General features: G+C 49.5%; 1 pseudogene; it reads right to left on the bottom strand.

Annotated features, from left to right (window-relative positions):
- LOC135057281 (protein-glutamine gamma-glutamyltransferase 5-like) overlaps positions 1-25341 on the bottom strand; it is an 86732-nt pseudogene that overhangs the window by 12615 nt on the left and 48776 nt on the right.

Genomic DNA, 25341 nt, shown 5'->3' on the forward strand with positions numbered 1-25341 from the left:
CTTAGCTTAGCCATCCAGCGACCTCGGTGCAAATTTTAGGACTAAAAATAATATTGTGAGGTGTTCAGAATAGACTGGAAATGAGTGGAAATTATGGTTATTGAGGTTAATAATACTATGGGATTAAAATGACCCCCAAATTCTATGATTTAAGCTGTTTTTTAGGGTTTTTTGAAAAAAACACCCGAATTCAAAACACACCCGAATCCGACAAAAAAATTTCGGTAAGGTTTTGCCAAAATGCGTCCGAATCCAAAACACGGCCGCGGAACCGAATCCAAAACCAAAACACAAAACCCGAAAAATGTCCGGTGCACATCACTACTTATTTTACAGTGTCAAATTCCACAGATTTATAAATCACATTTGGAGGTAATGTAGCTGACTTTTATGACACTTTAATTACTACAGTATAATGTTTTGTATTTGTAGCTGTCACCCAAATAAATAATATACAGTGCCGCTGCTGCATGATATGCTGGTGTTATAGAAACATGAGAACTAGTATAGTTGCCTACCCTCCCTCATTCTGCAGGAGACTCTCTGAAATAGCAGCAATCTCCCTGACTCCCTGAATAGACCAGCAATCTCCCTGATTGCACCTTATCCCCATTATATAGATCAGTGATTTTCAACCGTTTTTTACTTGCGGCACACCGAACAATATTTTAAAATTACCAAGGCACACCATCAGTTCCCCAGAGAAAAAAACAAAAAACACACATTGGCCCTCACAGTAAATAAAAAACCACATATACATTGCCCTACACAGAAAAAAACACATCACATTGCACACCACATAAATCATGTTGCTCGCACATAAATCAATCACATTTCTCCCAACATAAATCCTATTGCTCCCCACATGAATTATTCACATTGTTCCCCCATAACATAACAAATATTAGCCCCTACCGGTCAGCTGTCCTCCTCCCTGTCCCTCAGTGGCGGGGGTTGTTTATAGTGGAGTGCTGAGAATACTGAGAAGCGGGCGGTCGGGCAGGTGTGGATGTGGGTGGGCAAGGAAAGCAGTGGATGCAGGCAGGAACTGGAAGATGTGTATGCCGGCAGGTGGGCTGGCTGGGTGGTGAAACGTGGCGGCTGTGACCTATGATATCACACCGCCACGTCATCAAGGCATAGGTCACGGCCGGGGCATGACTGATCCTCTAAGAAGAGCCCGGCCAACAGTACACTCTGAAGGTGCAGGAAGCTGCTCTGGCTCCGCGGTACACCTTGCATTTTAAATAAGGTTTCGTATGGCCACTTGCCGTATAGGTGTAGACAGTATACTAACTTTGAGGCCCATTTACGTTTGGATGTAAGTAATTTTCATGACACTCCTTTCAGATGTAGCAGTACACGTCTGCGCTGATAGGTGTTACTTTCACAATCTCCCTGAAATGCTTTTTCAAACGTAGGCAAGTACTGTATGGCTATAAGTGTCTGAGGTCTAATGACGGTAGCATCTAGTTTCTCTTCGTGGAGAGGACCTTTTCCATAAGCCCCTGGGTTCATGTCACAAACTATTTGGAATAGTTACCTGTGGCGAGCAGAGCGGAGCGAGACACCGAGCTCTAAGTGTGGAGAGCGTCCAATGGTACATGGATAAAATGAAATAACCTCAAATGAACGGAGAATGGATAAAACATTAGGTGCTGTAAGGGCGAAAGTTACCTACTGCCCTCTCGTGCTTTCACTTCCTCGTCCTGATTATGAAGAGAAAATATACACTGCTGTTCTTGCTGCGGGAGGCAATACATCTACCCAGTGGGCTGTCACAGTCATATAGTCCTGAGTCTGCCCTGCTCCACTTGTCCACATGTCCGTGGTTAAGTGGACATTGGGTACAACTGCATTTTTTAGGACACTGGTGACTCTTTTTCTGAGGTCTGTGTACATTTTCGGTATCGCCTGCCTAGAGAAATGGAACCTAGATGGTATTTGGTACCGGGGACACAGTACCTCAATTGTCATTTTTCAAACATGTGACAGGAGCTGAACACGACAATTAGGAGCTGATTGGCTGGAGCACTATTTATCATGTGCAACAGGTTTTATCATTCACAATGAGTTTTATTACTCATTGATAAATGAGCCCCTTAGTGTGTACAGAGGCCTAAACTAATGTACACATTAATCTAGCAAACACTTGCACTTAGGGTCACATTTATAAAAAAAAACACAATTTAATTGCGGTTATTAAGGGATAATTACGATCCAGTTCTCATAGCGAAATGTTTTAAAATTGTGGTGCCGGGACAGAGTTTGCGTTAAAGCCCTGTCCCGGCAAATCCCTTCCACAATTCTGACGTTTGTATATCGCATTTGCAATATACAGTGTGCTACTGTGCATGCGCCGTTATTAGAACCGACATGCGCGGTTTCATATGAAGGAGAGAGAGACGCTCCATTTCCCGAAGCTCACACTGCTGCCTTCTGCCTGCCCTGAGGCTAGAGGCTGCATGCTGTACAGTGAGACGCGAGCTAGAGCAAAATAGCAAAACCTGACCGTGGCTGAATTATTTATTTATTTATTTTATTTCTTTGTGGAGATATGCCCCTGCGCTGTGTTTGTCCCCAGCTCCTGTCTAGGTACGGCGATGAGCAGCGGCACGGTGCTTCAAACTTGGCGCTGTTTTGACAGAAAATTGGAAGCACCAGTGGTGGGATTATGATCACGGCTCACGGGGCACCGGCCAATAGGAAGCTGGCGCGGCGAGCCAATCAGCGCTCGCCGCATCATAGGGAAGAAAGGAGGCTGCGCCGAAGAGCGGTGAACAGTTCCTGAGGCCTTGAAAGAGGTCAGAAGATGCCGGACTCCTGAAAGATGTCCTGGACGATGAGAAGAGGCGGTGGCGCCGCTGGCCAGGATGGGCCAGCTGCAGAAGACTGCAGTGAAGGACCCGGAGAGGCCACCAGGGGAGGAAAGGAAAAGAGTTAACGAAGCTCCCCCCTGGTGCCTCGCCATCGGTACAGGTAGGCCCTCGGTGAGGGCACCTGTCGCCCCCCCCTCTCCTCCCTAGACCATCAGGGATCTGGCATTAGGCCCGTGGGCACATTCAGGCCCCAGGCCTGTAGGGCATAAATAGGCTAGCACTAGGCCCATGGCCAATATCAGGCAACAGGCCTGTGCTGCATTAGAGGGTATTAGGCCCTAGTATAATTACGGCCAATTAGGTGAAAAAGGTTACTCTGGACATTAGACCTAGGTCACCCTGAGCTGCCTACGGTAGGCGGGCGCTAGGCCCTTGGATAAAGTTTGGCCTCTGGCCTGCGTGCATTTAGGGGGCACTAGACCCAGTATAAATAGAGTGCCCCTTGCAAGGATCTGGGCATTAGGCCGAATTAAGCAGGGGAAGTGGGCAGGTTGTGCGGCGCCCACTTCTAAGTAAATTAAAGTAAGTTTCCCCTGTGTGTAGGAGCGATCTAGCTCCACATACGCAGCCCCATCAGCTTTAGGAGATAGGGATTTTAGGGGTCAGGATGTTGTTTAATCTTGTGCTGTGATATTGTGAGCTATTTTCCGTGGAGGGCAAAGTGTTTGTTTAAAGTTTGAGTATAGTTTGTGTTGCACCACATACACCTGAGCTAGTTTGAGGGCTCTGATCATGTAGCTAGTGTAGCAGATGCACACTAGTTTAGTTCCTGGCCCTGCACGGCGGTTGTTTCCTTTTGCCTCCTTACAGGGACCTGTAAGTGGAGAAGATCGAAGTACAAGATTGGCAACAGTGAGCATCATCTGTGTCTGTCTGCCCCTGTGCCCGTCTGTCCCCTGAGCGCTGGTTCAGTGGACCTTGCTCGGCCGTGTAAGGTCCAGCTACACCTCAGCGTGTGAGTGCTGCATAGGTGAAAATTGGGTGGCTGAAGCTTTATGCCGATGATTATTTTCACCTAACCGTTAAAGGTCGCCACCACCCCGGGAGTATCCTCTTTTCCTTTGGAAAAGAGTTGATACTACTTCATCGATTTCCTTTCCTTCCTAGCTCGTCCGCTGTCTGTTTCAGGAAGGGGATCGCCGTGTCCAGGTTCCAGCAAAGATTCCAGGTCCGCTGAGGTTTCCGGATCCTGAAGGTGAAAGCACGGCGCAAGGTAAGCAGTAAGACTACACCTGCACGGCAGCAGGCACTACACCCGCACTCCTCTCACATGTTTATAAAGAGTGATAAATACTAGAGATGAGCGGGTTCGGTTTCTCTGAATCCGAACCCGCCAGAACTTCATGTTTTTTTTCACGGGTCCGAGCGACTCGGATCTTCCCGCCTTGCTCGGTTAACCCGAGCGCGCCCGAACGTCATCATGACGCTGTCGGATTCTCGCGAGGCTCGGATTCTATCGCGAGACTCGGATTCTATATAAGGAGCCGCGCGTCGCCGCCATTTTCACACGTGCATTGAGATTGATAGGGAGAGGACGTGGCTGGCGTCCTCTCCATTTAGATTATAAGAGACTGAGAGAGATTTACTGGAGCTGACTAGGAGGAGTACTGTTACTGTAGAAGTGTAGAGACTGAGTGGAGAGAGTTTACTAGTGAGGACAGTGCAGTTTACTTTATAATCCGTTCTCTGCCTGAAAAAAGCGATACACAGCACACAGTGACTCAGTCACATACCATATCTGTGTGCACTGCTCAGGCTCAGGCCAGTGTGCTGCATCATCTATTATCTATATATAATATTATATATATCTGTCTGACTGCTCAGCTCACACAGCTTATAATTGTGGGGGAGACTGGGGAGCACTACTGCAGTGCCAGTTATAGGTTATAGCAGGAGCCAGGAGTACATAATATATTATATAGTGAGTGACCACCAGACACACAGTGCAGTTTATTTAATATATCCGTTCTCTGCCTGAAAAAAGCGATACACACAGTGACTCAGTCAGTCACATACCATATCTGTGTGCACTGCTCAGGCTCAGGCCAGTGTGCTGCATCATCTATTATCTATATATAATATTATATATATCTGTCTGACTGCTCAGCTCACACAGCTTATAATTGTGGGGGAGACTGGGGAGCACTACTGCAGTGCCAGTTATAGGTTATAGCAGGAGCCAGGAGCACATAATATATTATATAGTGAGTGACCACCAGACACACAGTGCAGTTTATTTAATATATCCGTTCTCTGCCTGAAAAAAGCGATACACACAGTGACTCAGTCAGTCACATACCATATCTGTGTGCACTGCTCAGGCTCAGGCCAGTGTGCAGTGTGAGAGGTGCGGTGCGTGTGGTGGTGCCTGCTGCCGTGCAGGTGTAGACTCAGTACTCACCAGGCGCCGCTCTCTCTCACCTTCAGGTACCGGAACCTTCAACGGACCTGGAAATCTTCAGTCGGATCCGGACACGGCGATTCCCTCTCGGAGCTGACCGACGACCTAGCTGAGGAGAGAAGGGTTTACATCAAAGGGGGTATCGACCCTGCTTCCGGTGGAACAGGGGATACCCCAGGGGTGGCCGCGACCTTCACCGGTTGGGCGAATGGTCATCACCGGCACAAAGCCTCAGCCACCCAGATTTCACACACTCGCGCTTTCGCACGTAGTGTGATGAAAAGGGATTCTCACGTCCGTGAGCAATCCTAACTCCGGCGCTCGGGGACAAACCAGGGACAGACGTACACGGATGCTACTCACCGTCACGAGTCTTGCACTCCGATCTTCTCCACTTACAGGTCCCTGTAAGGAGGCAAAGAGAAACAGCCGTGCAGGGCCTAACTCTGACCTAGTGTCACACCCTATACTAACTACAACAACAGAGCCCTCAAACTAGCTCTGTGGGTGTGGTGCAACATAACTAGCACAAACCTCATAACAGCAATTTGCCCTGCACGGTAACAACATATATCACACTATCGGAGTTACAACATAAAACGGTGCTGTCCCTTTGTCTACCCGACTCAGAACACCCAGTAGTGGGGACCGCACAGCTCACCCACCTACCGTACTCTCAGGGTGGCCTGAGCCTAACGCCCAGTGCCACCTTTACTCACCTCGGGGAAAACACTGCTTCGATGGGCCTAGCGCCCCCTAACTGCACACAGGCCAGAGGCCTGACTTTGCCCACGGGCCTAGCGCCCGCCTACTTGCCGCCCGTTGGGTGACCTGGGCCTTGTGCCCAGGGTCACCTTATCGTACCCCGGATTTGGCCACAAATACCCTAGGGCCTAACGCTCTCTATTAGCCACAGGCCTAGTGCCTAGATTGTCCCCCGGGCCTAGTGCCCGCCTAACTGGTGCCGCATGAGTGGGGTGGCTTGGGCCTAATGCCCAAACCACCTCATCAAATATTGGGGGCCCAAACTCCTAACTGCGCCCAGGCCTAGCGCCTGAATTGTGTCCTCGGGCCTAATGCCCGTCCCTGGTGGTCGAGGGAGGAAAAGGGGAGGGGGGGGAAGGATGCCTCACTGAGGCCTTACCTAACCCGGGGGCCTCCACCGTCTTCTGCCGCTGACCCGTCCTGGCCAGCGGCGCCTCCGTCTTTTCCCTGCGTCCAGCCGCCGCTGGACATCTTCTTTCTGCAGGCCGACGTCTTCTGGCCTCTTCCGCGGCCTCAGGACCTCCTCTCCCCGCGGTCGTCGTCTTCTCCTCGGCGCCGGATCCTCTTCTGCGCTCCGGCGCGCCGACGACCTCCTCCGCTGCTTCCCGCCGTGACTTCTCTCCTCGCCGCTCTTCGGCGCGGCCTCCTGCTCTGCGTCCCGCCCGGCGTCTGACGTCAGACGCCGGAGGCGGGGCCTATGACGCGGCGAGCGCCGATTGGCTCGCCGCGTCTCTCCACGATTGGCTGCCGCTCCGGGAGCCGCGATTGGCTCCCGGAGGGCGCCAAGATTCAAATGCCGCGGGCGGCGCTTCTGATTGGCGGCCCGAGCGGCGCCAAGTTCAAAGCGCCGCCGCGCCGCTCTCCGCAGTCTCTGGTCCGGTGCAGGGAAAAAGGTAATCCCTGCACCGGACACCCGCCGCCACGCACCAAGCATGGATGTGCCCACAGGGCACATCCTTACATTTCCCCCCCCTTATTCCTTTGTAGTCCCTACAAAGTTCCTCACGACGTCCATTGTCCGCGGGTCAGGGAATTCCGAGGTCCCTCCGGCGAGGGTGCATTCGGGGGCCCAGCCTGGACCAGCTGTGACCCCACATCCTTCCTCCTCCAGCTCCGGGTTCCTCTCACGTCCTGACCTCCATCGGCGGATCCTCTGGGGGAGTGGCATCTCCTCACGGTCGCTTGACGTTGGCCACCAAGGGGAATCTTCCTCCACGGGGACAACAGTCACCCTCTCTTGGCCTCCGATATCGTCTGTGGCTTCGTCCCTGTCTTCCGGGTGTGGTATCGACCACCACCCAACAGCGGAATCCTCCGGGGCATCCGTTTCCTCCCGGGCAACAGCCACCACATGTCGAAGTTCCTCGTGGGGCATCTCCAAAGGTCCTGTGTCTTCCTCTGGAACGGGTCCTCCCACGGCATCACAATCCTGTCCCCGTACGTCGGTCCATCTCGGCACTCCCGGCAGGTACTCTTGCTCCAGGACTATCTCCTCCTCTTTCCGGAGGGCATTCAACTGGGAGCATGACTCCACCCGATCCTGCCAGTCACTCTCGTCGGCGCTTCCGATGCCAGAGTCGTCCTCCATCTGTTCTGGGAGGGATTCGTCGGCGGACAGCTCACCGTAGTCAGAGTCCTCCTCCGATATCTGGACTGGGGTATTACTTTCCTCCTCAGCGTACTTCTTCGCTTCCGCTGGCACCTCTGCTTCCTCAGCGTACTCCTGCGCTTCCGCTGGCATCTCTTGGTACCCAGGACACTCCTGTTCCGCACGTCCTGGCCGGGGACGGGTCCATCGTGGGGAGATTCCGGACGTCTCAGTCACTGGGTCTTCACGCTTTTCTTGACAGCGTGGCCTCTTCACCTCCCAGTCGTCCACCTCCGCCTCATGCGGGAAAGGATCCTGCCTTACTGGGGTCACTTTCTTGGGACAAAGTAGGTCCGCGGCATCTTCCCAAGGGCACTCACTGGCCGCATGTCCTGGTCGCCGACACTTCCAACAAGGGAGGGCCACTGCCACCTTCTCCAAGACGGGTTCCTGGTCCACCTCCTTCACTGGGGAATCTTCACCCGTTGGTTCCGGCTCAGAGGAAATGGGCACCTGCGAATTAACTTCAAGCAAGGCCTTCCGCTCCATTTCCCTGGTTTCCTCCTCCCATCTCTGGGCGCGACCATCCGCAATCATCCGGTCTTCGTTCGACGGACAATCGGGAAGCGCATGTCCTCTCGCCTCGCAGAGCGCACACACAGGCTCTGCAGCCACCCGGTCCCAAAGCTGCTGACGAGATTCCGTCAGCTGCTTCACCGTGGCCTCGTAGTCCGTCCTGTCTTCCGTCCATGGACATTCCAGGAGCCGATGTCGGGGATCTCCACAGCTTTCACACCGGGAATCAACCTCGTCTTCGCTCAACTCTTCGTCCCAAGGACAACTGTTGTGCTCATGCCCGTAGTTTCCGCAGAGCAAACACCAGGACTCGTTCTTCGCTTGGCCCTTCTGACGTCTTCGGTCCGCTTCCTGGACCACCTTCTTTGGGGACGTCTCTCGCCAAGTACACTCGTCGGCAAAGTGACCTGTTTGCCGACATTTCTTGCAGGGCGTCACAGCGGCCTTCTTGCGCCCCTTCTCCCGGCGCTCTTCTTTTTCACGCTGGACCGACCGCTGCACCATCTTCAGGATGTCTGCCCCAGACACCGTCACCCAGTCGCTCTGGTCCGCACACGTCCGGGGGTGAGTCTTCTTCGGAGCCGTCCGCAGGGAGGTCTTCTTGGTGGCGTTCCACATCGTGTCCGTGATCCGGTCTCTTTGATCCTGCCGACTACGCCAAGTGTGAGAGGTGCGGTGCGTGTGGTGGTGCCTGCTGCCGTGCAGGTGTAGACTCAGTACTCACCAGGCGCCGCTCTCTCTCACCTTCAGGTACCGGAACCTTCAACGGACCTGGAAATCTTCAGTCGGATCCGGACACGGCGATTCCCTCTCGGAGCTGACCGACGACCTAGCTGAGGAGAGAAGGGTTTACATCAAAGGGGGTATCGACCCTGCTTCCGGTGGAACAGGGGATACCCCAGGGGTGGCCGCGACCTTCACCGGTTGGGCGAATGGTCATCACCGGCACAAAGCCTCAGCCACCCAGATTTCACACACTCGCGCTTTCGCACGTAGTGTGATGAAAAGGGATTCTCACGTCCGTGAGCAATCCTAACTCCGGCGCTCGGGGACAAACAAGGACAGACGTACACGGATGCTACTCACCGTCACGAGTCTTGCACTCCGATCTTCTCCACTTACAGGTCCCTGTAAGGAGGCAAAGAGAAACAGCCATGCAGGGCCTAACTCTGACCTAGTGTCACACCCTATACTAACTACAACAACAGAGCCCTCAAACTAGCTCTGTGGGTGTGGTGCAACATAACTAGCACAAACCTCATAACAGCAATTTGCCCTGCACGGTAACAACATATATCACACTATCGGAGTTACAACATAAAACGGTGCTGTCCCTTTGTCTACCCGACTCAGAACACCCAGTAGTGGGGACCGCACAGCTCACCCACCTACCGTACTCTCAGGGTGGCCTGAGCCTAACGCCCAGTGCCACCTTTACTCACCTCGGGGAAAACACTGCTTCGATGGGCCTAGCGCCCCCTAACTGCACACAGGCCGGAGGCCTGACTTTGCCCACGGGCCTAGCGCCCGCCTACTTGCCGCCCGTTGGGTGACCTGGGCCTTGTGCCCAGGGTCACCTTATCGTACCCCGGATTTGGCCACAAATACCCTAGGGCCTAACGCCCTCTATTAGCCACAGGCCTAGTGCCTAGATTGTCCCCCGGGCCTAGTGCCCGCCTAACTGGTGCCGCATGAGTGGGGTGGCTTGGGCCTAATGCCCAAACCACCTCATCAAATATTGGGGGCCCAAACTCCTAACTGCGCCCAGGCCTAGCGCCTGAATTGTGTCCTCGGGCCTAATGCCCGTCCCTGGTGGTCGAGGGAGGAAAAGGGGAGGGGGGGGAAGGATGCCTCACTGAGGCCTTACCTAACCCGGGGGCCTCCACCATCTTCTGCCGCTGACCCGTCCTGGCCAGCGGCGCCTCCGTCTTTTCCCTGCGTCCAGCCGCCGCTGGACATCTTCTTTCTGCAGGCCGACGTCTTCTGGCCTCTTCCGCGGCCTCAGGACCTCCTCTCCCCGCGGTCGTCGTCTTCTCCTCGGCGCCGGATCCTCTTCTGCGCTCCGGCGCGCCGACGACCTCCTCCGCTGCTTCCCGCCGTGACTTCTCTCCTCGCCGCTCTTCGGCGCGGCCTCCTGCTCTGCGTCCCGCCCGGCGACTGACGTCAGACGCCGGAGGCGGGGCCTATGACGCGGCGAGCGCCGATTGGCTCGCCGCGTCTCTCCACGATTGGCTGCCGCTCCGGGAGCCGCGATTGGCTCCCGGAGGGCGCCAAGATTCAAATGCCGCGGCCGGCGCTTCTGATTGGCGGCCCGAGCGGCGCCAAGTTCAAAGCGCCGCCGCGCCGCTCTCCGCAGTCTCTGGTCCGGTGCAGGGAAAAAGGTAATCCCTGCACCGGACACCCGCCGCCACGCACCAACCATGGATGTGCCCACAGGGCACATCCTTACAGCTGCATCATCTATTATCTATATATAATATTATATATATCTGTCTGACTGCTCAGCTCACACAGCTTATAATTGTGGGGGAGACTGGGGAGCACTACTGCAGTGCCAGTTATAGGTTATAGCAGGAGCCAGGAGTACATAATATATTATATAGTGAGTGACCACCAGACACACAGTGCAGTTTATTTAATATATCCGTTCTCTGCCTGAAAAAAGCGATACACACAGTGACTCAGTCAGTCACATACCATATCTGTGTGCACTGCTCAGGCTCAGGCCAGTGTGCTGCATCATCTATATATATTATATATCTGTCTGACTGCTCAGCTCACACAGCTTATAATTGTGGGGGAGACTGGGGAGCACTACTGCAGTGCCAGTTATAGGTTATAGCAGGAGCCAGGAGTACATATTATATTAAAATTAAACAGTGCACACTTTTGCTGCAGGAGTGCCACTGCCAGTGTGAATGACCAGTGACCTGACCACACTGACCACCAGTATAGTTAGTAGTATACTTATATTGTGATTGCCTGAAAAAGTTAAACACTCGTCGTGTGACTTCACTTGTGTGTTTTTTTTTTTTTATTCTATAAAAATAAAACTCATTCTGCTGACAGACAGTGTCCAGCAGGTCCGTCATTATATAATATATAATATATACCTGTCCGGCTGCAGTAGTGATATATATATATTTTTTATATCATTTATCATCCAGTCGCAGCAGACACAGTACGGTAGTTCACGGCTGTGGCTACCTCTGTGTCTCTGCACTCGGCAGGCAGTCCGTCCATAATTGTAATACCACTTAACCGTGGATTTTTTTCATTCTTCTTTATACATACATAGTTACATAGACATCTTCTCTTTATCAACCAGTCTATATTAGCTGCAGACACAGTACAGTACGGTAGTTCACGGCTGTGGCTACCTCTGTGTCTGCACTCGGCAGGCAGTCCGTCCATAATTGTATACCACCTAACCGTGGTTTTTTTTCATTCTTCTTTATACATACATAGTTACATAGACATCTTCTCTTTATCAACCAGTCTATATTAGCTGCAGACACAGTACAGTACGGTAGTTCACGGCTGTGGCTACCTCTGTGTCTGCACTCGGCAGGCAGTCCGTCCATAATTGTATACCACCTAACCGTGGATTTTTTTCAGTCTTCTTTATACATACATAGTTACATAGACATCTTCTCTTTATCAACCAGTCTATATTAGCTGCAGACACAGTACAGTACGGTAGTTCACGGCTGTGGCTACCTCTGTGTCTGCAGTCGGCAGGCAGTCCATAATTGTATACTAGTATCCATCTCCATTGTTTACCTGAGGTGCCTTTTAGTTGTGCCTATTAAAATATGGAGAACAAAAATGTTGAGGTTCCAAAATTAGGGAAAGATCAAGATCCACTTCCACCTCGTGCTGAAGCTGCTGCCACTAGTCATGGCCGAGACGATGAAATGCCAGCAACGTCGTCTGCCAAGGCCGATGCCCAATGTCATAGTACAGAGCATGTCAAATCCAAAACACCAAATATCAGAAAAAAAAGGACTCCAAAACCTAAAATAAAATTGTCGGAGGAGAAGCGTAAACTTGCCAATATGCCATTTACCACACGGAGTGGCAAGGAACGGCTGAGGCCCTGGCCTATGTTCATGGCTAGTGGTTCAGCTTCACATGAGGATGGAAGCACTCAGCCTCTCGCTAGAAAAATGAAAAGACTCAAGCTGGCAAAAGCAGCACAGCAAAGAACTGTGCATTCTTCGAAATCCCAAATCCACAAGGAGAGTCCAATTGTGTCGGTTGCGATGCCTGACCTTCCCAACACTGGACGTGAAGAGCATGCGCCTTCCACCATTTGCACGCCCCCTGCAAGTGCTGGAAGGAGCACCCGCAGTCCAGTTCCTGATAGTCAGATTGAAGATGTCAGTGTTGAAGTACACCAGGATGAGGAGGATATGGGTGTTGCTGGCGCTGGGGAGGAAATTGACAAGGAGGATTCTGATGGTGAGGTGGTTTGTTTAAGTCAGGCACCCGGGGAGACACCTGTTGTCCGTGGGAGGAATATGGCCGTTGACATGCCAGGTGAAAATACCAAAAAAATCAGCTCTTCGGTGTGGAGGTATTTCACCAGAAATGCGGACAACAGGTGTCAAGCCGTGTGTTCCCTTTGTCAAGCTGTAATAAGTAGGGGTAAGGACGTTAACCACCTCGGAACATCCTCCCTTATACGTCACCTGCAGCGCATTCATAATAAGTCAGTGACAAGTTCAAAAACTTTGGGTGACAGCGGAAGCAGTCCACTGACCAGTAAATCCCTTCCTCTTGTAACCAAGCTCACGCAAACCACCCCACCAACTCCCTCAGTGTCAATTTCCTCCTTCCCCAGGAATGCCAATAGTCCTGCAGGCCATGTCACTGGCAATTCTGACGAGTCCTCTCCTGCCTGGGATTCCTCCGATGCATCCTTGCGTGTAACGCCTACTGCTGCTGGCGCTGCTGTTGTTGCCGCTGGGAGTCGATGGTCATCCCAGAGGGGAAGTCGTAAGCCCACTTGTACTACTTCCAGTAAGCAATTGACTGTTCAACAGTCCTTTGCGAGGAAGATGAAATATCACAGCAGTCATCCTACTGCAAAGCGGATAACTGAGGCCTTGACAACTATGTTGGTGTTAGACGTGCATCCGGTATCCGCCGTTAGTTCACAGGGAACTAGACAATTTATTGAGGCAGTGTGCCCCCGTTACCAAATACCATCTAGGTTCCACTTCTCTAGGCAGGCGATACCGAGAATGTACACGGACGTCAGAAAAAGACTCACCAGTGTCCTAAAAAATGCAGTTGTACCCAATGTCCACTTAACCACGGACATGTGGACAAGTGGAGCAGGGCAGGGTCAGGACTATATGACTGTGACAGCCCACTGGGTAGATGTATGGACTCCCGCCGCAAGAACAGCAGCGGCGGCACCAGTAGCAGCATCTCGCAAATGCCAACTCTTTCCTAGGCAGGCTACGCTTTGTATCACCGCTTTCCAGAATACGCACACAGCTGAAAACCTCTTACGGCAACTGAGGAAGATCATCGCGGAATGGCTTACCCCAATTGGACTCTCCTGTGGATTTGTGGCATCGGACAACGCCAGCAATATTGTGTGTGCATTAAATATGGGCAAATTCCAGCACGTCCCATGTTTTGCACATACCTTGAATTTGGTGGTGCAGAATTTTTTTAAAAACGACAGGGGCGTGCAAGAGATGCTGTCGGTGGCCAGAAGAATTGCGGGACACTTTCGGCGTACAGGCACCACGTACAGAAGACTGGAGCACCACCAAAAACTACTGAACCTGCCCTGCCATCATCTGAAGCAAGAAGTGGTAACGAGGTGGAATTCAACCCTCTATATGCTTCAGAGGTTGGAGGAGCAGCAAAAGGCCATTCAAGCCTATACAATTGAGCACGATATAGGAGGTGGAATGCACCTGTCTCAAGTGCAGTGGAGAATGATTTCAACGTTGTGCAAGGTTCTGATGCCCTTTGAACTTGCCACACGTGAAGTCAGTTCAGACACTGCCAGCCTGAGTCAGGTCATTCCCCTCATCAGGCTTTTGCAGAAGAAGCTGGAGGCATTGAAGAAGGAGCTAAAAGGGAGCGATTCCGCTAGGCATGTGGGACTTGTGGATGCAGCCCTTAATTCGCTTAACAAGGATTCACGGGTGGTCAATCTGTTGAAATCAGAGCACTACATTTTGGCCACCGTGCTCGATCCTAGATTTAAAGCCTACCTTGGATCTCTCTTTCCGGCAGACACAAGTCTGCTGGGGTTGAAAGACCTGCTGGTGACAAAATTGTCAAGTCAAGCGGAACGCGACCTGTCAACATCTCCTCCTTCACATTCTCCCGCAACTGGGGGTGCGAGGAAAAGGCTCAGAATTCCGAGCCCACCCGCTGGCGGTGATGCAGGGCAGTCTGGAGCGACTGCTGATGCTGACATCTGGTCCGGACTGAAGGACCTGACAACGATTACGGACATGTCGTCTACTGTCACTGCATATGATTCTCTCAACATTGATAGAATGGTGGAGGATTATATGAGTGACCGCATCCAAGTAGGCACGTCACACAGTCCGTACTTATACTGGCAGGAAAAAGAGGCAATTTGGAGGCCCTTGCACAAACTGGCTTTATTCTACCTAAGTTGCCCTCCCACAAGTGAGTACTCCGAAAGAGTGTTTAGTGCCGCCGCTCACCTTGTCAGCAATCGGCGTACGAGGTTACATCCAGAAAATGTGGAGAAGATGATGTTCATTAAAATGAATTATAATCAATTCCTCCGCGGAGACATTGACCAGCAGCAATTGCCTCCACAAAGTACACAGGGAGCTGAGATGGTGGATTCCAGTGGGGACGAATTGATAATCTGTGAGGAGGGGGATGTACACGGTGATATATCGGAGGGTGAAGATGAGGTGGACATCTTGCCTCTGTAGAGCCAGTTTGTGCAAGGAGAGATTAATTGCTTCTTTTTTGGGGGGGGTCCAAACCAACCCGTCATATCAGTCACAGTCGTGTGGCAGACCCTGTCACTGAAATGATGGGTTGGTTAAAGTGTGCATGTCCTGTTTTGTTTATACAACATAAGGGTGGGTGGGAGGGCCCAAGGACAATTCCATCTTGCACCTCTTTTTTCTTTTCTTTTTCTTTGCATCATGTGCTGATTGGGGAGGGTTTTTTGGAAGGGACATCCTGCGTGACACTGCAGTGCCACTCCTAGATGGGCCCGGTGTTTGTGTCGGCCACTAGGGTCGCTAATCTTACTCACACAGCTACCTCATTGCGCCTCTTTTTTTCTTTGCGTCATGTGCTGTTTGGGGAGGGTTTTTTGGAAGGGACATCCTGCGTGACACTGCAGTGCCACTCCTAGATGGGCCCGGTGTTTGTGTCGGCCACTAGGGTCGCTAATCTTACTCACACAGCTACCTCATTGCGCCTCTTTTTTTCTTTGCGTCATGTGCTGTTTGGGGAGGGTTTTTTGGAAGGGCCATCCTGCGTGACACTGCAGTGCCACTCCTAGATGGGCCCGGTGTTTGTGTCGGCCACTAGGGTCGCTAATCTTACTCACACAGCTACCTCATTGCGCCTCTTTTTTTCTTTGCGTCATGTGCTGTTTGGGGAGGGTTTTTTGGAAGGGACATCCTGCGTGACACTGCAGTGCCACTCCTAGATGGGCCCGGTGTTTGTGTCGGCCACTAGGGTCGCTTATCTTACTCACACAGCGACCTCGGTGCAAATTTTAGGACTAAAAATAATATTGTGAGGTGTGAGGTATTCAGAATAGACTGAAAATGAGTGTAAATTATGGTTTTTGAGGTTAATAATACTTTGGGATCAAAATGACCCCCAAATTCTATGATTTAAGCTGTTTTTTAGTGTTTTTTGAAAAAAACACCCGAATCCAAAACACACCCGAATCCGACAAAAAAAATTCGGTGAGGTTTTGCCAAAACGCGTTCGAACCCAAAACACGGCCGCGGAACCGAACCCAAAACCAAAACACAAAACTTGAAAAATTTCAGGCGCTCATCTCTAATAAATACACTACCCCAGCAACACAAATACTCATTTAACTAACACTGCAGGCTTATAGCAATAAACTAATGAAGACACATTAACCTTTGCCACAGAGCTGTCTCTTGTGCATGGAGGATTGCTGCCGGTGCCCGTGTAATCAAACATGGAAGGGAGGAGGGGGAAATAGGGCAGTGAGTAGCTAAGCTCCAAGAAGTAAGGACAGTCTGATCGCACATTCTCAGTCAAGAACCTGATAATGCGGCTTAGAAGTGCCGTTATTATCCCGAGGAGCACTTCCGAATTGTGTTTACAATTTTAGGTTAGTAAATTTGGATTAGATCACATTTCCCATTACAATTATGGGAAATGCGATCTACTTACTAAAAAAATGTGATAACAAGGATTTGGAGAATTTTACTGTAGGTGAAACCAAAATTTTGAGAAAAGGGTGTGAAAACACAGATTTTCACAATATTTTAGTAAAAATAATGTTCAATAAATATGCCCTTACTGTAAGTGTTTAAACCTAACCATGTTTTAGATAAACTGTGATGAAAATAAATATTGTAAGCAGGGGTGTAATCAGTACTGTGTGGGCCCCTTAGCAACATTTTGAAGGGCCCCTGTCCCAATGCTTCTGGAGAGACACTACTTCGCAGCAGTTGTTAATGTTATGCCCCATAGCAGTGCCCTAGTTCACATTATGTCACACTGTAGGACTGCCAGGAAACTTTATGCAATACAGTACCCCTAATTTGCATTATAAGTGTTCCCAGTTTATATTTTGCCATATTACAGTGCCTCCACTTCGCCGGCACTTTTTGTGTTTTTGTTTTGGTTCTAATTCCACTTTCGTGTTTTGGTTTTGGCTTGGTTTTGCCAAAACCACCCTTTCGAGTTTTGGTTTTGGATCTGGATGATTTTTGAAAAATACATAAAAACAGCTAAAATCACAGAATTTGGGGGTAATTTTGATCCTACGGTATTATTAACCTCAATAACATTAATATCCACTCATTTCCAGGCTATTCTGAACACCTCACATCTCACAAGATAAAGAGGCGCAATGAGGTAGCTGGATGCCTAAGCTAAGCGACATAAGTGTGGCACAAACACTTGGCCCATCTAGGAGTGGTACTGCAGTTAAAGACAGGATGGCACTTAAAAAAACTAGTCCTCAAACAGCACACGATGCAAAGAAGAAAAAGAGGTGCAAGATGGAATTGCCCTTGGGCCCACCCACCCACCCTTATGATTAGTGATGAGCGGATTCGGTTTTACTCGGTTTTACTCGGTTCTCAAAACCGAATCTTATTGGCTCACTGATGTCACGTGTTTTGGATAGCCAATAAGATTCGGTTTTGAGAACCGAGTAAAACCGAGTAAAACCGAATCCGCTCATCACTACTTATGATGTATAAACAGGACATGCACACTTTAACAAACCAATAATTTCAGTGACAGGGTCTGCCACATGACTGTGACTGAAATGACTGGTTTGTTTGGGCCCCCACCAAAAAAGAAGCAATCAATCTCTCCTTGCACAAACTGGCTCTACAGAGGCAAGATGTCGACATCATCCTCATCCTCCAATTCCTCACCGCTTTCACTATGTACATCCTCCTCTTTACAGAGTATTAATCCATCCCCACTGGAATCCACCATCACAGGTCCCTGTGTACTTTCTGGAGGCAATTGCTGGTAAAGGTCTTCCCGGAGGAATTTATAATTCATTTTGATGAACATCATCTTCTCCACATTTAGTGGAAATAACCTCCTACGCCAATCGCTGACAAGGTTACCGGCTGCATTAAACATGCTTTCAGAGTACACACTGGAGGGGGGGGGGGGCACTTAGGTAAACTAAAGCCAGTTTGTGCAAGGGCATCCAAATTGCCTCCTTTTCCTGCCAGTATACATACGGACTGTCTGACATGCCTGCTTGGATGCTCCTGACTGCCCTGCATCACCACCAGCGGGTGGGCTAGGAAATCTTATCCTTTTCCTTGCAGCCCCAGTGGCTGGAGAAATTGAAGGAGGAGCTGTTGATCGGTCACGTTCCGCTTGAATTGACAAATTACTCACCAGCAGGTCTTTGCACCTCTGTACACTTGTGTCTGCCGGAAAGAGAGATACAACGTAGGCTTTAAACCTAGGATCGAGCATGGTGGCCAAAATGTAGTGCTCTGATTTCAACAGATTGACCACCCTTGAATCCTGGCAAAGCGAATGAAGGGCTCCATCCACAAGTCCCACATACTTTGCGGAATCGCTCCATCTTAGCTCCTCCTTCAATTTCTCCAGCTTCTTCTGCAAAAGCCTGATGAGGGGAATGACCTGACTCAAGCTGGCAGTGTCTGAACTGACTTCACGTGTGGCAAGTTTGAAGGGTTGGAGAACCTTGCACAAGACGGAAATCATTCTCCACTGCGCTTGAGTCAGGTGCATTACCCCTCCTTTGCCTATATCGTACGTGGATGTATAGGCTTGAATGGCCTTTTGCTACTCCTCCATCCTCTGAAGCATATAGAGTGTTGAATTCCACCTCGTTACCACCTCTTGCTTCAGTGTATGGCAGGGCAGGTTCAGGTGTGTTTGTTGGTGCTCCAGTCATCGGCACGCGGTGGCTGAATGCCGAAAGTGGCCCACAATTTTTCGGGACATCGACAGCATCTCCTGCACACCCCTGTCATTTAAAAAAAAAATTCTGCACCACCAAATTAATTGTATGTGCAAAACATGGGACGTGCTGGAATTTACCCATTGTAATGCACACACAATATTGGTGGCGTTGTCCGATATCACAAATCCCCAGGAGAGTCCAATTGGGGTAAGCAATTCTGCAATGATGTTCCTCAGTTTCCGTAAGAGGTTGTCAGCTGTGTGCCTCTTACGGAAAGCAGTGATACATAGTGTAGCCTGCCTAGGAACGAGTTGGCATTTGCGAGATGCTGCTACTGTTGTCGCTGCTGTTGTTGCTGTGGGAGGCCATACATCTACCCAGTGGGCTGTTACAGTCATATAGTCCTTAGTCTGCCCTGTTCCACTTGTCCACATGTCCGTGGTTAAGTGGACACTGGATACAACCGCATTTTGTAGGACACTGGTGAGTCTTTTTCTGACGTCTCTACATTCTCGGTATCGCCTGCCTAAAGAAGTGGAACCTAGATGGGATTTGATACCGGGGACACAGTACCTCAAACAATTCTCTAAGTACCACTGAACTAATGGCGGATACCGGATGCACGTCTAACACCAACATAGCTGTCAAGGCCTCAGTTATCCACTTTGCAAAAGGATGACTGCTGTCATATTTCATCTTCCTCACATAGGGCTGTTGGACAGTCAATTGCTTACTGGAAGTAGTACAAGTGGTCTTCCGAATTCCCCTCTGGAATGACGATCGACTCCCAGCAGCAACAACAGCAGGGCAGCAACAGCAGGCGTACCACTCAAGGATCCTCTGGAGGAATCCCAGTTAGGAGAGGACTCCTCAGTCTTGACAGTGACATGGCCTGCAGTACTACTGACGTTCCTGACTGAGGAGGAAGTTGATGTTGAGGGAGTTGGTGGTGTGGCTTGCAGGAGCTTGGGTACAGGAGGAAGAAGGGATTTAGATGTCAGTGGACTGCTTATGCTCTAACCCAAAGTTTCACAACTTGACACTGACTTCTGATGAATGCGCAGCAGGTGACGTATAAGAGAGGATGTTCCTAGGTGTTTAACATGCTTACCCCTACTTATTACAGATTGACAGAGGCAACAGATGGCTTGACACCTGTTGTCCAGATTTGTGGAGAAATAATTCCACACCGAAGAGGTGGCTTTTTTGGTAGATTGCCCAGGCATCACAATGGGCTTCTTCATCCCACGGACAACATGTGTCTCCCCCGGTGCCTGACTTAAACAAACCACATCACCATCAGAATCCTCCTCGTCAACTTCCTCCTCAGCGCCAGCAACACCCATATCCTCATCCTGGTGTACTTCAACAGTGACATCTTCAATTTCAATATCAGGAACTGGACTGTGGGTGCTCCTTCCAGCACTTGCAGGGGGCGTGCAAATGGTGGAAGGAGCCACCTCTTCCTGTCCAGTGTTGGGAAGGTCAGGCATCGCAACCGCCGACACACTTGGACTCTCCTTGGGGATTTGTGATACCATCTCAACGCACAGTTCTTTTCTGTGCTTTTTCCAGCTTAACTCTTTTAATTCTTCTAGTGGGAGGATGAGGGCTTCCATCGTCATGTGAAGCTGAACCACTAGTCATGAACATAGGCCGCGTCATAAATGGCATATTGGCAAGTTTACGTTTCTCCTCAGACCATTTACATTTCTTTTTTTGGGTCTTTTTACTGAACTTTGGCTTTTTGGATTTTACATGCCCTCTATTATCACATTGGGCATCAGCCTTGGCAGACAACGTTGATGGCATTCCATCGTCTATGTCATGGCTAGTGGCAGCAGCTTCAGCACTAGGAGGAAGTGGTTCTTGATCTTTCCCTATTTTATTCTCCACATTTTTGTTCTCCATTATGTTTCTGGAGTTATATAACACAATATGCGGCACAGGAATGACTGATGGCTGATGGCCAGGACACTAACACTGGTCTGATGCAGCACAACACAGCAGCACTGTGAGGGACTTGTTGTTGTTGTTGTTGTTATTATTATTATTATTATTCGGCAGCAGTGGACATATAGCAGCAGCGTATACCACTGTGACTGCCTGGTCACTGGAATGACTGATGGCCAGGACACTACCACTGGTCTGATGCAGCACAACACAGCAACACTGTGAGGGACTTGTGGTTTTTATTATTATTATTATTATTATTATAATACTGTAGCAGTGGACATATAGCAGCAGCGTATACCACTGTGACTGCCTGGTCACTGGAATGACTGATGGCCAGGACACTACCGCTGGTCTGATGCAGCACAACACAGCAACACTGTGAGGGACTTGTGGTTGTTAATAATAAAAATAATAATAATAATAATATTATTATAATACTGTAGCAGTGGACATATAGCAGCAGCGTATACCACTGTGACTGCCTGGTTACTGGAATGACTGATGGCCAGGACACTACCACTGTGACTGATTACTGGACTGACCGATGCACAGGACACTACCACTGGTCTGATGCAGGACAACACAGCACCACTGAAAGAGACTTATACAGCTACACTGGATATATGGCAGCAGAGGACACCACCACTGTGACTGGTCACTGGACTGATGCTGCACAAGACACTGCCCCTGGTCTAATGCAGGACAACACAGCACCACTAAAAGAGACTTATACAGCTACACTGGATATATGGCAGCAGAGGACACCACCACTTTGACTGGTCACTGGACTGATGCTGCACAAGACACTTCCCCTGCTCTGATGCAAGACAACACAGCAAAAATGCAAGGGACTTATACAGCAGCCAGCAGCACTGGGGACATATAGCAGCAGAGGACACCAACACTGTGACTGGCTGGACTGATGCAGCACAATACACTGACTACACTGGACTATACTGAGCAGCACAACACAGCACAAGACTCGCCACCCCACTTTCCCGCCCCCAGACACTGAGCATGGAGACATGTCCTCTCACTACACTCTCCGAGACTGGAGTGAAAATGGGCGCGACGCGCGGCTCCTTATATGGAATCCAAATCCAGCGAGAATCCGACAGCGGGATGATGACATCTTGCCTTGTTCAGGTTTCCGAGTCAGGCGGGAAAACTCGAGCCTGACTCGGAACTAGGCTCAGAGCGTGAAGTCTGGTAGGGTTTGGTTCTCTGAGAACCGAACCCGCTCATCTCTAATTAGGTAACATTATAATGCCCTCCAGTTCATTGTATACCACTCTATAAGAAGCAGGTCCAGGCATGTAACTAGATATATTGTCGGTCCCAAGGCAAAAGTTTGTAAGGGCCCCTATGTACCACCCAATGTTCAAAAATATGTATAACACGTGTAACTGTGACAGGGAAGGTGGGCCCCTGTCAGCTCTGGGCCCAGGGCCGGCAACAGAGATCTTGGGGCCCGGAACACCAATATCTGTGGGGCCCCCACAACATACCTTGACCCCCCCCATTTAAAGCAGAAAGTGGCTTTAAAGAAAATAGTGTGTGTATATATATACACATACACACACACACATACACACACACACACACACACACACACACTCACCAATATGAGCAGCACTCCTCAATAAATAATATCTTTAGTTAGACGCAGGTGCCCTCCATGCTGGTCTCTGAATCAGGGAATCAGCAATTATAACATCCATGTACGGTGGCAGGTCCAATCTACCAATGTTTCAATGCCAGGGAAGCATTTTTGTCAGGATTTTTATAATATATACATGTTTCCCCTTCCCCACACTGGAGAAAATAGATGACACTCCATTGACTTTCAAAAGTGTAAGCTGTGCTTTGTCTCCTAAATATATATTTATATACATACCACACATATTTATATACTTAAACATGACAGAACTGGTGTGAGGGTTCCATCCAGGCACATAGGGAGCGGAGTTGGACAGAGTAAGGCATCAGGCGGCTGCTATGCGGAGCTCTGACTCGCACTAGTGCTGCTGGGCTGCCCGGCTCTTCGGCAGCAGCTGAAGCGACAGACAGTTTTTCTTCTGCAGTCGGTGCGCCGGGCCAGCCTGACAGTCTGAAGTTGCAGTCCCGTCCGGCTGCTTTTCTAATGTGGAGACCCGGACCGACACCGCCATAGCAGAGACAGGGCGGGGAGGACGCAGCAGGGATATCCGGACAGGTGACCTGGGCCTTAGGGCAGTGGGGGGGTTACTGCAGGAGGCCGCATGTACAAAGTTTAGCATCTTGCTAAACTTTGCAAATTATATAATTAAATATATCCATGTAGCCACTGCACTGCCTCAGCCGCATGCTTAGCCAGGAACCTTGGGTCCCCTCACAACTTTGGGGCCTGTGGCGGGTGTCCCCTTTGACCCCCCCTGTCGCCGGGCCTGTCTGGGCCCCATAGCAGCTGCACTCCTTGCACCTATGGTAACTATGCCATTGAATGTAATGTTTATTTCACAGATTTCTTCTTAATTAAACTTAACAGAACTGATCAAGCACTATGGCAGGCCATATTAAAGATAAAGAGGGAAATAAAGTTCAGATGTCTTCTTAGTAACTATTATCAAATATAGATAAATGCTTTCCTGTGAAATAATATTCCCTTACCTCTGTTTGCACTCAAGTCCATCACAACATTGTCACTCCAGAACTGACTCAAAGGCTTCCCGTTATACATCATCTCTTGCGCACTGACACTTATGGAAAACCTCTTGGCATCAAAGCTTCTGTTTTTAATTCGGTATATGAGAAAGATTGTCTGCCCAATCAGCGGGGACTCTGCTAACTTTAAGGACACACCAAAGTCCAGAGCCACAACAGAGTCTCTGTCTCTGAAAGGCTTCTTCATCTTCATTCTAGATACAGCTTTTTCAAATACGGCCCTCTCCTGGGCAGATTCTGCAAATTAGAGTCTATATTATACGGCATATTGCAGAAACATGACAAATGTTAAAGGTCAGACAAAATGATAATACATTGCATGTATCTAGTGTATATCCCTGAGTGTTAATTACCTTCTGCATACTTGTACTGGTCCGTTATATCTTCTCTAGAATTGCTGCCAACAGCCTTTGTGCTGATGTTTTTGCCAATAGAAAGAGTGTCTGTTTCCCCTTTCTCAGCCCCACCTTCTTGGAGAACCCAATGAACAATATCACCATTAACCTCCGCATACACAAACCCCACGTCATAGTCCACATCTACATCCGCTTCTTTAACCGCTTTCACAGGTGCTAGGCCACAACAATATGTCCCTGTAATAAAACGGTATTATGATATCAATAAAAAGATGTACCACCAGAATATATAGACATAACACATGGACTGAGTTGTCATGAGGTAGGGTGTTCACAATATATAGACATACCTCCATTAAGCTCCTGAGGGGTGGCATCTAGAACTTGCCAGCCATCGTACGCAGGACGAAGGTCTCTCCTTGCCAACCAGCTTTCATTCCACACATGAAAATTCCTATAAGGAGTGGTAAGATCACTGTATGAAATATGACACAAAGCCTCAACAAATGTAAAGGACCCTTGAATGCTGACCCCATGTTGGTGGGCAAAGCATAATGTGGTACTGGTTAGCTGCAATACCCCTTTTTGCCCACTGTGAGACATATATATGAAATAGCCCTGAAAAGCCTCATTATAGTAATAGAAAATCTTTTTTTGAGGATATGTAACAAAAAATAAATTTTAGGTCAACTCAGCGATACTCAACTACCAGGCGATAATGGCTGTTAGTATTAAGAACAGACTTATCAGATAGCCAGCCAATCACGGCACCCTCTGATTATTTGTACCTGAAGACTGGTTTCAGGCTTTCAGGTGCAGATTTGTAAAAAAAAAAAAACAACCCTATGGTTAAATAATTGATATAGGGGGGTCTCCAATTATCCACGAGAAAACATTGGGCGCGAAGAACGGACGTTATAGCAGCTATGAGCAATGAGTCATATGCACCTTGGTGGTTCCTCACTGACTGCTGAATGGACATTACTGGCCAGCAACTGGGTGTTCGCATGTAAGAGAAGCATCCTGTGGTCGTGTTGTGGTTGTGTAGCCAGAGTTGCCACCACACTATTTTCATTTGCATCTTCTGTACCCATCATGGTGTAAGTGCTGTGAATAGTAATGACGGCTGCTCTTTCTCGGCCCATGCACAGGGAGTAGACTAATCTAAAGGATGCATACAACACGGAAGATAGTCGCAGGGCCATCTTAACAGAATTGTAGGCCGTGGGCAAAGCAATGCACTGGTGCCCCTATCCATTAATTCATGGAAATAAAAAATAAAAAAAATAATTTACCACTACTGCAATCCAGCATAATCTCTCCATATGCTTCCATACAGTGAATTGGTTGTCAGCCCTCTGATTGGTGGATAGCTCCAGCTATCCACCAATCATCAGCATGCTGACAGCCATTCACTGTCTGGCTGCAGGCTGTGAGGCAGGCAGAGAATGCTGCCTGACCTTTCA

The sequence above is a fragment of the Pseudophryne corroboree genome, chromosome 3, assembly GCF_028390025.1.
Source record: "Pseudophryne corroboree isolate aPseCor3 chromosome 3, aPseCor3.hap2, whole genome shotgun sequence".
Lineage (NCBI taxonomy): Eukaryota > Metazoa > Chordata > Amphibia > Anura > Myobatrachidae > Pseudophryne > Pseudophryne corroboree.